The sequence below is a fragment of the Pseudophryne corroboree genome, chromosome 7 (assembly GCF_028390025.1).
Source record: "Pseudophryne corroboree isolate aPseCor3 chromosome 7, aPseCor3.hap2, whole genome shotgun sequence".
In the NCBI taxonomy this organism is placed as follows: Eukaryota; Metazoa; Chordata; class Amphibia; order Anura; family Myobatrachidae; genus Pseudophryne; species Pseudophryne corroboree.
Window position 1 is genome coordinate 395,147,990 of NC_086450.1, and position 13,859 is coordinate 395,161,848.

The following is a 13,859-nucleotide window of genomic DNA, read 5'->3' on the forward strand; positions in this document are numbered from 1 at the left end:
GGCTAAATGTATCACTGCTTAGAGAGAGATAAAGTGGAGAGATAAAAAGGGGAATATGCATACTTGCCGACATCCTTAAGTCACTCTCTGGGAGGGAGCAGGCAGGTCAGCATAGAGAGGGGTGGGGAGGGGGGATGTGCTTGGGTGAGAGGGGGTTGAGGTGTGTGTGATGATTGGCATGGGAGGCAGTGGGTTGGCTTAGCTGTGACAGCACCGCCCACTTTTCTCGGTAACTAGGGGGGCAGGTGGCTCCGGGAGACTGGCCTACTCTTCCGGTCGTCCGGGAGCGCCATACAATTAGCCACGTTATATATTTCTGGAGGTGATTAATGTAAACCACTAGTGGGTACTACATTAAAAAGGAAGCTTAGTGTGTGGCGCACTCTTTTGTAATGTTTATTAGTTAATAAAATGTAACTTTTAATTCATCATTTAAAATAAATCTCTATGTCCAGGCATATGGGTGTATTTGATAGCCTGAGAGTAGAACCAATGTAAAATAATTGCCCCTAATTTTAGATATTCAAATACTGACTAAATTGCAGGAATAATAGGGGCAGAAAAAATTATTATTGTGTTATCAAACTTAGTGATATATTAATGAAAACTGGCTATGCTAATGGCTATCAATATTGCCTATTGGCACAACTGATTCAGTCTCAGATCTTAGACGTGAGTCTAACATTGACTATTCTTTAAGGAGAATATGTGACTGTTTGCATACAAAACCTTTCTGCGCCGTGAAACTATAATAGTCAAGAAAAAGGTTAATTAGGTAATTATCTTAATGAAATCCCTACATGGATCATCAAGGTTACCCTTAATCTTGTAAATGTATAAAAAGGGAGAAAAAATTGAATGAGATTTGTAACATGCGTACACTCTGTCTGCCAGTCTATTTGTCCAGACTGCAGTGGTCGTGCATATGTAATTTAATACATTTTGTATCCAAAATGGTAGGATACAGTTGTAGCCAAAAGAAACAACTTATACACGAGAACAGATAATTGATATACTGTCTCTGAATTTTTAGACATATGTTCAACTACTCACTAAAAATATTCACTAATTCTCTCTATAATAATACATTTCTCACATTCACATGTGACATTCAGGAGGCATATATTTCAATGGTATTCAAATCCAATGGTAAAATATGCCTAAACAAATGAAAAATTCTTATCCCATCAGGCACATATAATAACAGTCACCATATATTATGGGTAACCCTAACAAGAGAGAATAGCAACACTCTCAATCTCAAATTAATAGAATAAATTCAGTGACATTAATTTTCAGACTGTCTCTAACATTGAGACTGTGCAATAATCGATATAGATCACCTCGGTATTCTTTTAAAACACATATCCTGTCATATCATGTATATTTTCTATTTTCTCCCCTTATGCTAAACGGAAGCTTGGTAATTATTCACTGATTAATTAATATGTAGACAATTAATGTCAATTGTAACAGCTATTGCTATATGCTGCTACTATCAAATCATGTGAACCAATTGCTTCTTCATTAATAGATATTATCGCTGAGAGAAATAGGGTCCCAGGTGTGTGATGATGGTTTCCCTTTCTGCTGTTGTTCCATGTGCCGTGGTTAATACCTTGGCAGTGAATGGAAACAATGAGAGTAGGGAAAAACCGTCCACCCGGAGACAGAAAGTACAGAGCAGTGCGATCCGCTTCTGCTGTCCACGCTTTACATCCCCCCTCCCCTGTTGTGTAAACCAGTGGCGTGCGGTGAGGTCAGTGGCTGGTGAGGCACTACAGCCATAATGTCCACCGGATCCTGCCGATGACCCCTACCGCTGCCGAGCCAATGCCCGCTACTGCCCCTGAGCTGATGCCCGCTACCACCGCCAATGGCATACAAACTTACCCACCATCAACTGACCCAGCCCTCCGCTACTAATTTGCATCTCAGTCCGATGCCGCCAATGCCCGCTGCCTGCCTGCTCACCATACATGTGATATATTGTACATTTTTATAGAAAATAAAAATAATAATTAGTGTTTGGTACTGGGAAAGGAGTGGGAGGAGGACACAAATGCAATTTTGTTGTCCAGGGCTTCCATTAACTTAATGGAGAACGGTCTGAATGGGTTAAAAAATGTAAAAAAAAAAAAAAATGCGTGAGGTCCCCCCTCCTAAGTGTAACCAGCCTCGGGCTCTTTGAGCCGGTCCTGGTTGTATAAATACTGGGAAAAAATTGGACAGGGGTTCCCCGTATTTACACAACCAGCACCGGACTCTTAGTCAGGTCCTGGTTTCAAAAATATGGGGGACAAAAGATGTAGGGGTCCCCCGTATTTTTAAAACCAGCACCGGGCTCCACTAGCCAGGGACATAATGCCACAGCCGGGGGACACATTTATGTAGGTCCCTGCGGCCGTGGCATTACCCCCCCAACTAGTCACCCCTGGCCGGGGTTCCCTGGAGGAGTGGGGATCCCTTAAATCAAGGGGTCCCCCCCCCTCCAGGCACCCAAGGGCCAGGGGTGAAGCCCGAGGCTGTCCCCAGCACCCCTGGGCGGTGGGTGCCGGGCTGATAGCCATAAGTTTGTAAAAAAAAGAATATTGTTTTTTGTTGTGGAACTACAAGGCCCAGCAAGCCTCCCCCGCTTGCTGGTACTTGGAGAACCTCAAGTACCAGCATGTGGGGAAATAACGGGCCCGCTGGTACCTGTATTTCTACAACAACAAAAAATACCCAAATAAAAACACAACACACACACCGTGTAAGTAAAACTTTATTAAAACACACTTACACACTCACACATACTTACCTACATCCAACGCTGAGATTCACGTCCACTTGTCCAGTAGAATCCAATAGGGGTACCTGTAAAAATGAGAGAGATTACTTACCTACATCCCACGCCGGTCACGTCCACTTGTCCAGTAGAATCCAATAGGGCCGGTACCTGTAAAAATGAACATTAAACTTACAAACAAAGTAATCCACAGGAGGAGAGAGAGAGAGAGAGAGAGAGAGAGAGAGAAATTTATGAATATTATGCACTTGCTGATGCGGGAGGACGTTAGCACAGACAGGGGAGAGTGCTGCTGCTGGCTGGGAGGATGGAGCAGGCGCCCCCAGTAGTTGTGACCCCTCTAGCTGTGCCCCCAGTAGAAGTGCCTGAGTAGTTGTGCCCGCTGTCGCTGTGCCCCCTGTAGCTGTGCCCCGAGTAGTTGTGACCCCTGTAGCTTTGCCCCCATGTGCCCTTTGTGGCTGTGCCCCCAGTAGTTGTGACCCCTGCAATTGTGCCCCGAGTAGCAGTGCCCCCAGTCACTGTGCCCCGTCGCTGTGCCCCTTGTAGCAGTGCCCCTTGTGGCTGTGCCCCCAGTAGTTGTGACCCCTGTGATTGTGCCCCCAGTCGCTGTGCCCCGAGTAGCAGTGCCCCCAGTCGCTGTGCCCCAAGCAGTTGTGACCCCTGTAGCTTTGCCCCCAGTAGCTGTGCCCCTTGTGGCTGTGCCCCCAGTAGTTGTGACCCCTGTGATTGTGCCCCCAGTCACTGTGCCCCGAGTAGCAGTGCCCCCAGTCGTTGTGCCCCGTCGCTGTGCCCCCTGTAGCTGTGCCCTTTGTAGCAGTGCCCCTGTAGTTGTGCCCCCAGTCGCTGTGCCCTGAGTAGCAGTGCCCCGAGTAGCAGTGCCCCCTGTAGCTGTACCCCCTGTAGTTCCGCCCCCAGTCACTGTGCCCCTTGTAGTTGTGCCCCAGTCGCTGTGCCCCATATAGTTGTGCCCCCAGTCGCTGTGCCCCTTGTAGCTCTGCCCCCAATAGCTATGCCACCAGTCGCTGTGCCCCTTGTTGTTGTGCCCCCAGTCGCTGTGCCCCTTGTAGTTGTGCCCTAAGTCACTGTGCCCCCTGTAGTTGTGCCCCCAGTCACTGTGCCCCATATAGTTGTGCCCCCAGTCACTGTGCCCCATATAGTTGTGCCCCCAGTCACTGTGCCCCCTGTAGTTGTGCCCCCAGTCACTGTGCCCCATATAGTTGTGCCCCCAGTCACTGTGCCCCCAGTCACTGTGCCCCATATAGTTGTGCCCCCAGTCACTGTGCCCCATATAGTTGTGCCCCCAGTCACTGTGCCCCATATAGTTGTGCCCCCAGTCACTGTGCCCCATATAGTTGTGCCCCCAGTCACTGTGCCCCATATAGTTGTGCCCCCAGTCACTGTGCCCCTTGTAGCATTACCCATTGTGGCGGTGCCCCCCAAAGCCCAAACACATAAAAAAAAAACACACACACACACACACACACACACACACACACATACTTACTTACTGATCCTGCAGCGCTGTCCGTCTCCGTCCGCCGGGCGGCTCGTCTCTACTATGGGAGAGACGTCATGAATCATGACGTCTCTCCCATAGTAGCGGCGCTGGCTGCAGCGGGCGCCCACACAGCCCACGGCGCCTGCTGCAGCCGGGAATCGCTAGTGATTGGACAGCGGATCCAGCACTGGATCCGCTGGGCCAATCACATGTGGGGGACTGACAGGGGCGTGCATTCATCGGGGCTGAATGCACGCCCCTGTCATTGCGGCACCAGTATAGGTGCCGCTTCCCCGTGCATTTTCAATGGGCTTTCACAGCCCATTGCTGCACTCCGCCCCCTGCCCGCCCCCCGCTGCCCGGACTGTAATGGTAGCAGCGGGAGGCACCTCTCCCGCTGCCTCCCAGCCCAAGGACGCAACACAGTGACAGGGGACAATGATTAAAATAATAGAAGAAGATATTTATAACAGACACTGTGTCATAAATATTTTCTTTTTATTATTTAAATCATTATGACAGGGGAGGCACTGCCTCCCCTGCCTCCCCTGACTGCACGTCCCTGGTGTAAACACATTGCAGGGGGGGCCCGTAGATGTCTAGCAGTGGCTGAGAGGGCGGCTCTGAATACCTGTTTGGGTTCAAAGTCTGTTGTGTCACTGGGCTGAATCAGACCTCCGTAAATAGCGGGTAGCCGCTCGCGGGAGCCGGACGCCGGGTCGGGTATGTTACCCGCACCTCCGTTTGCTCTACACGCCCGCGCCCCGCTGATAATCTTTGTGCTGGAGCTGCTGCAGGACCTGGTCGCCGGATCGGGTATACTCCCCGTACTTCCGTTTGATCTGCGTTCACGTCCCGGGTATGAAGTTTGTGCCTCAAAAGAAGATGCTGGCTCGCTATCCCCTCGCGCCAGAGCTGTCTAAAAATTGGGAAACGCCTCCTCCAGTGGACTCACATGTGGCTAGGATGGTGGTTTCCTCAGCTCTACCTGTCACTACCGTCACGTCTCTAAAAGAGCCTATGGATAAACATGTGGAGGGTTGTCTGAAAGTGATTTACACCCTCACGGGTGCTGCACAATGGCCCACTAATGCAGCTACATGGGCTGCAGAGGCTATTGAAGCATGGGCCTCGGAGATAGAAGCTGAAATCTCTTCTGACCATGCTAGACAATGCTTGTCATATATTGTCACAGCTTCTCGATATATTAAAGAGGCGGATTATGATGCCGGTATCCAAGCAGCCAAGGCCTCTACTACGTCAGTCCTGGCTCGCCGGATATTGTGGCTGAGATCCTGGTCTGTGGATCTGGACTCTAGAAAAACCCTGGAGGTACTCCCTTTCAAGGGAGATATTCTGTTTGGGGAGGACTTAAATAAGATTGTGGCTGACTTGGCTACTGCCAAAACTCCCTGTCTGCCTAATACCGCTCCTTCTGTGTCGAAGGCTAAAGGTACGTCCTTTCGCCCCTTTCGTCCTTCAGGTAAAGCAAAAGGTCAGGCGTACCAAAAGCAGGCCCGCACTTCCAAACCTGGTAAGCCGAAGCCCAAAAGAGCCTGGGCTGCCCATCAGCCAGCTGCCAAGACCGATAAGCCTGCCGCATGATGGGGCGGACCTCCCCCTGGGGGGTCCCAGGGTGGGGGGACTGCTTCTAGGGTATACCCAGGATTGGTTGAAGACCACTTCAGATGCCCGGGTACGGGAAGTCGTCACTCGAGGTTACGCCATAGCCTTCAAATACCGACCCCCTCATCGATTTTGCCAGACAGACGTCCCTTTGGACCAGACAAAGGAAAAAAACTCTACACTCGGTGGTACAGACCCTCCTCGACACAGGAGTCGTAGTACAGGTGCCTCTTGCTCAGAGGGGCCGGTGGTACTATTTTCCGCTGTTTCTAGTCCCGAAACCGAGTGGGTCCTCCCGGCCCATTCTCAACCTCAAGACATTGAACAGGTTTGTGAAGGTTTCCAAGTTCCGTATGGAAACCCTTCGCTCTATAGTTCTGGCCTTGGAACCTGGGGACTACATGGTCTCCCTGGACATACAGGATGCTTACCTGCATATTCCTATAGCAGTGTCACATCAACAATACCTGAGGTTTGCTATTGGCAACCTACATTATCAGTTTCGGGCGTTACCTCTTGGTTTAACAACGGCTCCGCGAGTCTTCACCAAAGTTATGGCGGTGATGACGGTGGTACTCCGCTGTCAAGGGGTCAGGATACTGCCGTATCTGGATGACTTGTTAATCCTGGCAAATTCCTCAGATCTTCTCCTGCGTCATCTGGATATGATGGACCGGTTTCTACAAGCCCACGGGTGGCTCATCAACTGGAAGAAATCCTCCCTGGTCCCTGCTCAGAGCATGTTGCACCTGGGAGCGTTGTTGGACACTCACAACCAGAGGTTGTTCTTGTCTCAGGAGAAAGTCCTGAAGATTCAGGACAGGATTCGTTGCTTCCTTTCTCGTCCGCAAGTGTCGATACATTCGGCAATGCAGGTGCTGGGCCTAATGGTATCAGCATTCGACATGGTGGAGTATGCTCAATTCCATTCTCGCCCCCTCCAGAGGCTGATTCTAGCCAAGTGGGACAGCCTGCCTCACCGGACCAGATCTCAAATGATCTTTTTGACTCCGGATGTCCGTCTGTCGCTACACTGGTGGCTCCGGGACCAACAAATGTGCAGGGGTCGTCCCTTCTGGATATCCAACCGGGTCCTGTTAACGACAGATGCCAGTCTAAGAGGTTGGGGTGCGGTGCTGGAGCAACACTCCCTTCAGGGTCGGTGGACCAAGGAGGAATCTCTCCTCTCGATCAACATTCTGGAATTGCGGGCGGTCTTCAATTCGTTGAACCTGGCCCAGCATTTAATTCAGAACCGTCCTGTTCAAGTACACCACAGTGGCTTACATAAATCATCAAGGTGGCACTCGAAGCCGTTTGGCAATGAAGGAAGTCTCACGGGTTCTACGTTGGGCGGAACTCCATCTACCGGCCATATCGGCTATATTCATTCCGGGAGTCCTGAATTGGGAAGCGGACTTTCTCAGTCGTCAGGATGTGCATGCCGGTGAGTGGGGTCTCCATCCAGAAGTGTTTCAACTCCTCGTGGAAAAGTGGGGTCTTCCAGACGTAGATCTGATGGCGTCTCGACACAATCACAAGGTTCCGGTCTTCGGAGCAAGGACAAGGGATCCTCACGCAGCATTCGTGGATGCGCTGGCGGTGCCGTGGAGGTTTTGGCTGCCGTATGTGTTCCCTCTGGTGTCACTCCTGCCCAGGGTAATTCGGAAGTTCAAGCAAGAAAAAGGAAATCCGCTTCTCATAGCTCCAGCGTGGCCCAGACGGCACTGGTTCTCAGACCTGCAGGGCTTATAGTCAGAGCGTCCAATTCTACTTCCACAACACCCAGACCTCCTCGTTCAGGGCCCCTGTGTCTACCAGGACCTAGCCCGGCTGTCTTTGACGGCGTGGCTCTTGAAGCTTCCGTCTTGAGGGCTAAGGGTTTTTCTGAAGAGGTCATTAAAACTATGTTGCGGGCACGGAAACCGGCTTCTGCTCGGATTTACCATAGGGTCTGGCATTCCTTCTTTGTTTGGTGTGCATCTAACAATTATGGCGCTTTCAAGTTTAGTACAGCCAAGCTTTTGGCTTTTCTGCAGCAAGGCCTAGAGTTGGGCCTGCGTCTGGCCTCCCTAAAGGTTCATATTTCTGCCTTGTCGGTGTGGTTTCAGAGAAAAATTGCGACTTTGCCTGATGTTCATACTTTCACTCAGGGTGTGTTGCGTATCCAACCTCCCTATGTCCCGCCTGTGGCTCCTTGGGACTTGTTGGTGGTTTTGGAGGCGTTGCAGGAGCCTCCATTTTGAACCCCTGGGTTCAGCTGACCTTAAGTGGCTTTCCCTTAAGGTGGTGTTCTTGCTGGCTATTGCCTCTGCTAGAAGAGTGTCGGATCTGGGTGCCTTGTCTTGTAGTTCCCCATATCTGATTTTTCACCATGATCGGGCGGTTCTTAGGACTCGTCCCGGATATTTACCTAAGGTGGTTTCTTCGGTTCACCTTAATCAGGAGATTGTGGTTCCAGTCTTTGTCTCTCCTGATTTGTCTCCCAAAGAGCAGTCTTTGGATGTGGTACGGGCTCTCCGTATCTATGTGAAGAGAACTGCTTCTATCCGAAAATCTGATTCTCTCTTTGTTTTGTTTGGATTTCACAAACGTGGCTGGCCTGCTCACAAGCAGACCCTGGCCAGATGGATTAGAATGGTGATTGCACATGCTTATGTGAAGGCTGGTCTCTCTGCTCCTGTTCACATTAAGGCCCATTCTACTCGGTCTGTTGGACCTTCTTGGGCGGCCCAACGTGGTGAGACCCTTAAACAATTGTGCAAGGCGGCTACGTGGTCTTCCGGGAACACCTTCATAAGGTTCTATGCCTTCGATACTGCCGCTTCCCAGGATGCTTCCTTTGGACGCCGGGTTCTTGTGCCCGCTACAGTGCGTCCCCTCCCATAAGGAACTGCTTTAGGACATCCCCATTGTCCAATCCTTGTGGAGCCCAGTGTACCCCGCAGCAGAAAACAAGTTTTATGGTAAGAACTTACCTTTGTTAAAACTCTTTCTGCGAGGTACACTGGGCTCCACAAGGCGCCCACCCTGATGCACTTAGCTTCTTTGGGTTGGTATGGCATTAGCCGCTGACACTTCTCTTGTCATGAGAGTGTGGTGTATGTGGCTACTAACTGTTGTTGTCTCTATTCCTGCTACTGCATTGGGCTGGTTAACTAAAAACTGAGCTCCTGTGCTGGGAGGCGGGGTGATATAGGAGGCGGCGTTGTGCATTCTGTGAACAGTCAAAGTTTTGAGCCTGTTGGTGCCTCGGATCAAGATCCTACTCTACACCCCATTGTCCAATCCTTGTGGAGCCCAGTGTACCTCGCAGAAAGAGTTTTAACAAAGGTAAGTTCTTACCATAAAACTTGTTTTCTCTCAGCAACACCATCATCTGTTCCCTGAGTTATCTCTCTCAGCCACACCATCATCTCTTCCCTGAGTCATTTCTCTCAGCCACACCATCATATCTTCACTGAGTCATCTCTCTCAGCTACATCATCATCTCTTTCCTGAACCATCTCCCTCAGCCACACCATCATCTCTTCCCGGAGTCATCTTTCTCAGTCACACCATCATCTCCTCCCTGCATTGTCTCTCAGCAACACCATAATTTCCTCCCTGAGTCAGCTCTCAGCACACCATAACCTCCTCCCTAAGTTGTCTCCCAGCCACACCATCATGTTCTCCCTGTGTTGTCTCTTTGCCACGCCATCATCTCACACCTGCATCTCTACCCATCCCCTCAATTTGTGTCTCTCAGCCTGCCCACTTCATTCTGTGTCTCTCAGCCTGCCGCCCAAAAAGGTAAGAGTGGCCAAACCAGCCATTCCTGTTCAAACCATCGACGGCTGCAAAAGAAAAACACCCTAAAACCATCACACTGACATACATCACATAGGAAAACCAAGTGACAAAAAACCGAATTAACCCAAGTTAAGGAGAAAACTCAAAAACCTCCCGTGGACCTTTGATGAGCCAATTGTAATTAGGCCCCCTCGGAGGAAAATTTAAAAATTCACTTCACACCCTCGATTCCTGAACGCTACCCGTTCAAAAACCGACGGGTAAACACGTTTTTGGGTTAGTGCAACAGGCGCAACTAACATTATCCACATGCAGAAGGCTTATAGTAAGCATCCCTCCACGGAACACCTCCTGAATAGCTGCCGTGGAGGACCCTGTGGCTGCCGCACGGTAGCCACCCCCATCCGCAAGGCATAGGACCTAAAAAGTATACCTCCAACGGCCCACCTCCTGAATAGCCGCCGTGGAGGAACCTGTGGCTTCCGCATGGTAGCCACCCCCATCCGTATGGAATAGGACCTAAGAAGTATACCTCCAATGGACCACCCCTTGAATAGCTGCCGAGGGGGACCCTATGGCTGCCGCACACAGCCACCCCCATCCGCAAGGAATAGGACCTAAAAAGTATACCTCCAACGGACCACCTCCTGAATAGCTGCCGCGGCGGACCCTGTGGCTGCCGCATGGTAGCCACCCCCATCCGCAAGGAATAGGACCTAAGAAGTATACCCCCAACGCCCAAGCTCCTGAACCGCTTCCATGGGGGACCCTGTGACTGCCGCACAGCAGCCACCCCAATCCGCAAGGAATAGGACCTATAAGGAGTAAACCTCCAACGCCCCAGCTCCTGAACAGCCGCCGTGGAGGACCCTGTGGCTGCCGCATGGCAGACTCCCCAATCCGCAAGGAACAGGACCTAAGACGTATACCTCCAACGGCCCAGCACCGGAACAGCTGCCGAGGGGGACCCTGTGGCTGCCGCATGGTAGCCTCCCCAATCCGCCAGGAACAGGACCTGCAAGAAGCATACCCCCAACGACCCTGCTCCTGAACCGCTGCCGTGGAGGACCCTGTGGCTGCCGCATGTTCAGCCGCCCCAGTCCGCAAGGAATAGGACCTATAAGAAGCATACCCCCAACAGCCCTGCTCCTGAACAGCTGCCGAGGAGGACCCCTCGCTTACCCGCAAAACCCAGAAGAAAGCCAAAGCAAAGGCTAATCTAAACAGGGGCCACCTCCAACACCAACTCTGCGACAGGAGGCAGCACACCCAGCAACTCCGCCAAAATTTGCCACGTAGCAGGCCTACGTGTATCCGCAGGCGCGGGGTGCACCCTAGCCCCAACCCTAAAGTGCTAACGAAAGACCAGGCGAGGTCCACCAGCCCGCGCAGCCTAGAACAGAAGGAAATGCCCGCAAAAGCAGGATACATGGCTGCCTAGGACCTCCCTCCCAAATAACGCTCGAACAGGAAAACCATCAAACCGTCTACCAGGGACACACCCGCTGTATCCAACCTACTGAAAAAACACCAGGACGCAGCAGACGCCCCAAACGAGGAAGGAGCCAACGCATGCCTAGTCCAAGTAGCCAACCCGCCTGGACAATCCACCCGACAGAAGACGAGCATGAGAAACCCTATGTCGCCACCCCAGGAACCCACTCGCGGCACTTATAAAACTGAAAATGAGACAAAGCATCCGCAAACCCATCCCGACTCCGTGAGCGTGATGGGAAAACCGCGCCGCCAGCAGACAAGCAGATGTCGCAACGGTCGCAAAACCTGAGGGGACTTGAGGGAACAAGGAGGAGGAGGCCCAAAAACCTCCCCGTAAAAAGACCATAGGAATGAAGACCAAATCCACCAAAACATCTCCGATCTCGCGGGAAGGGAAACCGCGGGACGCAACCTGGCCGCCCCGCAGCGGCCCGTAGGTGTCCTGCAAACTACGCCACCCATGGTTATAAACCTGCTGGCAAAAGGGGGGGGGGCTAACAAACGAATGCGCCCGCCTAAGCCGAACGTCGCGTTACCCCAAGCAGTCGCTACTTAAACTCAAAAGTGACGGTACCCTGTCAGCGGGGAGGCGACAGCAACCCGCAATTGTGCCCAGCGCCAACCCCCGAAAACTCGGCAACCGGTAGGGCCCAAGCAGTGTACCAGGGCAACGGGAACACCCCGGACCCTGAACAAAGACCTGGCAACCTACAGAAGGATAGCTGCAAACCGAAAATGCCTCCCAATTTCTCAAAAGAGGCACGAGACAGAAACCCAGGGGCACCCGCCTGTCAGCCTAAAACTGGCACCTAATCGAGGCCCGAAAACTTGCCGGGGATAGGGGCGCAGGGGAAGCGGGGAAAAACACGACCAAAAAACGGCATAGAGCCCACACGAGCCGCAAGCCGGATCTGCGTCCACCTTCCGCCGGACCTGACACGGGACAGCGTGACCGTACATAAAAAACGCCAGCGCGCCACCACGGGCAGGTTACCCGTTCGTGGCTGGGGCACCGTAACTGGACGGGCGACAGACCTCACAAAGTTGCAGGAGTGACGAAAACGGGAGTGTACGTCTATGGTGGACTTGCCCCTGCCATAAGCGAAAAAACCCCACCCCAACCAAGGAGCGCAAAACAGAAGCGCCAACTGCGAGAGACCTGCGACCTGGGCCCCCACTGTGCGGTCCGGCCTGCCGGGTGACCCCAACCACAACCCCAAGGAAAACGACGTTACCACCCCGATCACTATGGACTTAAAGTCGTAATCTCCCCTAGTGTAAACAAAAACTTTTTGGCCTGACCAGGATTCTAACACGGGGTGCACGCATTGCAGGCGGACCCTGTAACCGTTATGCCATTGCTGACCACCTAGAATAAATTGCGTGCGCTGACATAAAACTGCACCATGTGGGGATACGCGGCAGGTCGCGACCCGATGCCCAAACCGTAAGACCCAAAAACCGTAACCACAGATGAAAGTACGGGCGAACCGCAGGGGGAGGAGAGAACAGCAGCCGCCGGCGCCCTGCCTTTCCGAGACGCCTAACGCCACGCGCTGCGCAATGAGCCTAGCCAACTAACGCGGGCGCCAAGGGGAACCAGAGGAACACTACAGAAGTTAAAAGTACTGTAACAATAAGGAGAAACAACAGCATGCTCACCGTTGCCTGAAGGACCTGGAACACCATCAGCTGCCGCCACCGATCTCGGCGGTGCGTCTTCCGCTGCCGCTGCATCCCTCCTCGGCCTCCAGTTCCTCCGTGCTGACGCCCCGACTCCCCCAGACCCGCAGACACCTGCGCAGACAAAACAGAGGGGACAACAAGCGCAGGGAGCAACAGCGCTCCGGCGACGAAACAGGAGGCACAGGCGGGGGAGGGTGTGCAAGTGGAAATAGTGCAGGAGGGCTGCCTTGACCCACGGGGCGTCCTAATGGTGTAGGCCGGAAGCCATGGGGGGGGGGGGAATAGCCCGCAGCCCGGGAAAACATAGGAGGAAAGGTGGGGAAATGTGCGGGAGCTGGGAGGCTGCCAAAACTGGCCAGGAGGGGCCGTCGCGGGGGAATTTCCAAGATGGCCGGCCATGTGGGCTGAACCCCAGGGGCCGAAACTGAGCAAAAAGGGGGGCAAAGTGAGGGGAGGCATACGGAAGGCCCGGGAAGCGCGCCATGGAAGACGCGGTAACCGACCGAGCAACGGGCCAGGTACGAGCTCCGGGGAAAAACGGAGGGACCTGACCCCCGGCAAACCCCGCCGGCGCCGAAAAACCAGAAGGAGGGCCAGGCAGGCGGAACGAGGCTGCCGAAGACGACCGCGCCGCCACAAACCGCACTGTCCCAGCCTAATACGGGTGCACCTGCAAGCCGAGAAACGGGAGGGGAGAGGACGGAGCAGCCAAGCGTGAGAAGGGGAGGGGGGGGGCAATGTAAGTGAGGCCACGCAGGTGAGGCCCCGCCACGAGCACCGTGGCCGGAGGCCCCCACTAAAAGGGGGGGGCACCCAACGCACTACGGAAAAGGCGCCCGCCAGCGGAAATCTGCGCCAAACCCAGGGGGTCCAGGCCGGGCTATCCCACCCACATCCGGCGAGGGACCCCAAAAACCAGACCCCCCCCGCCTGAGGGAGCACCACAGCTGCCCACAGCGCAGAAGAAAGCCG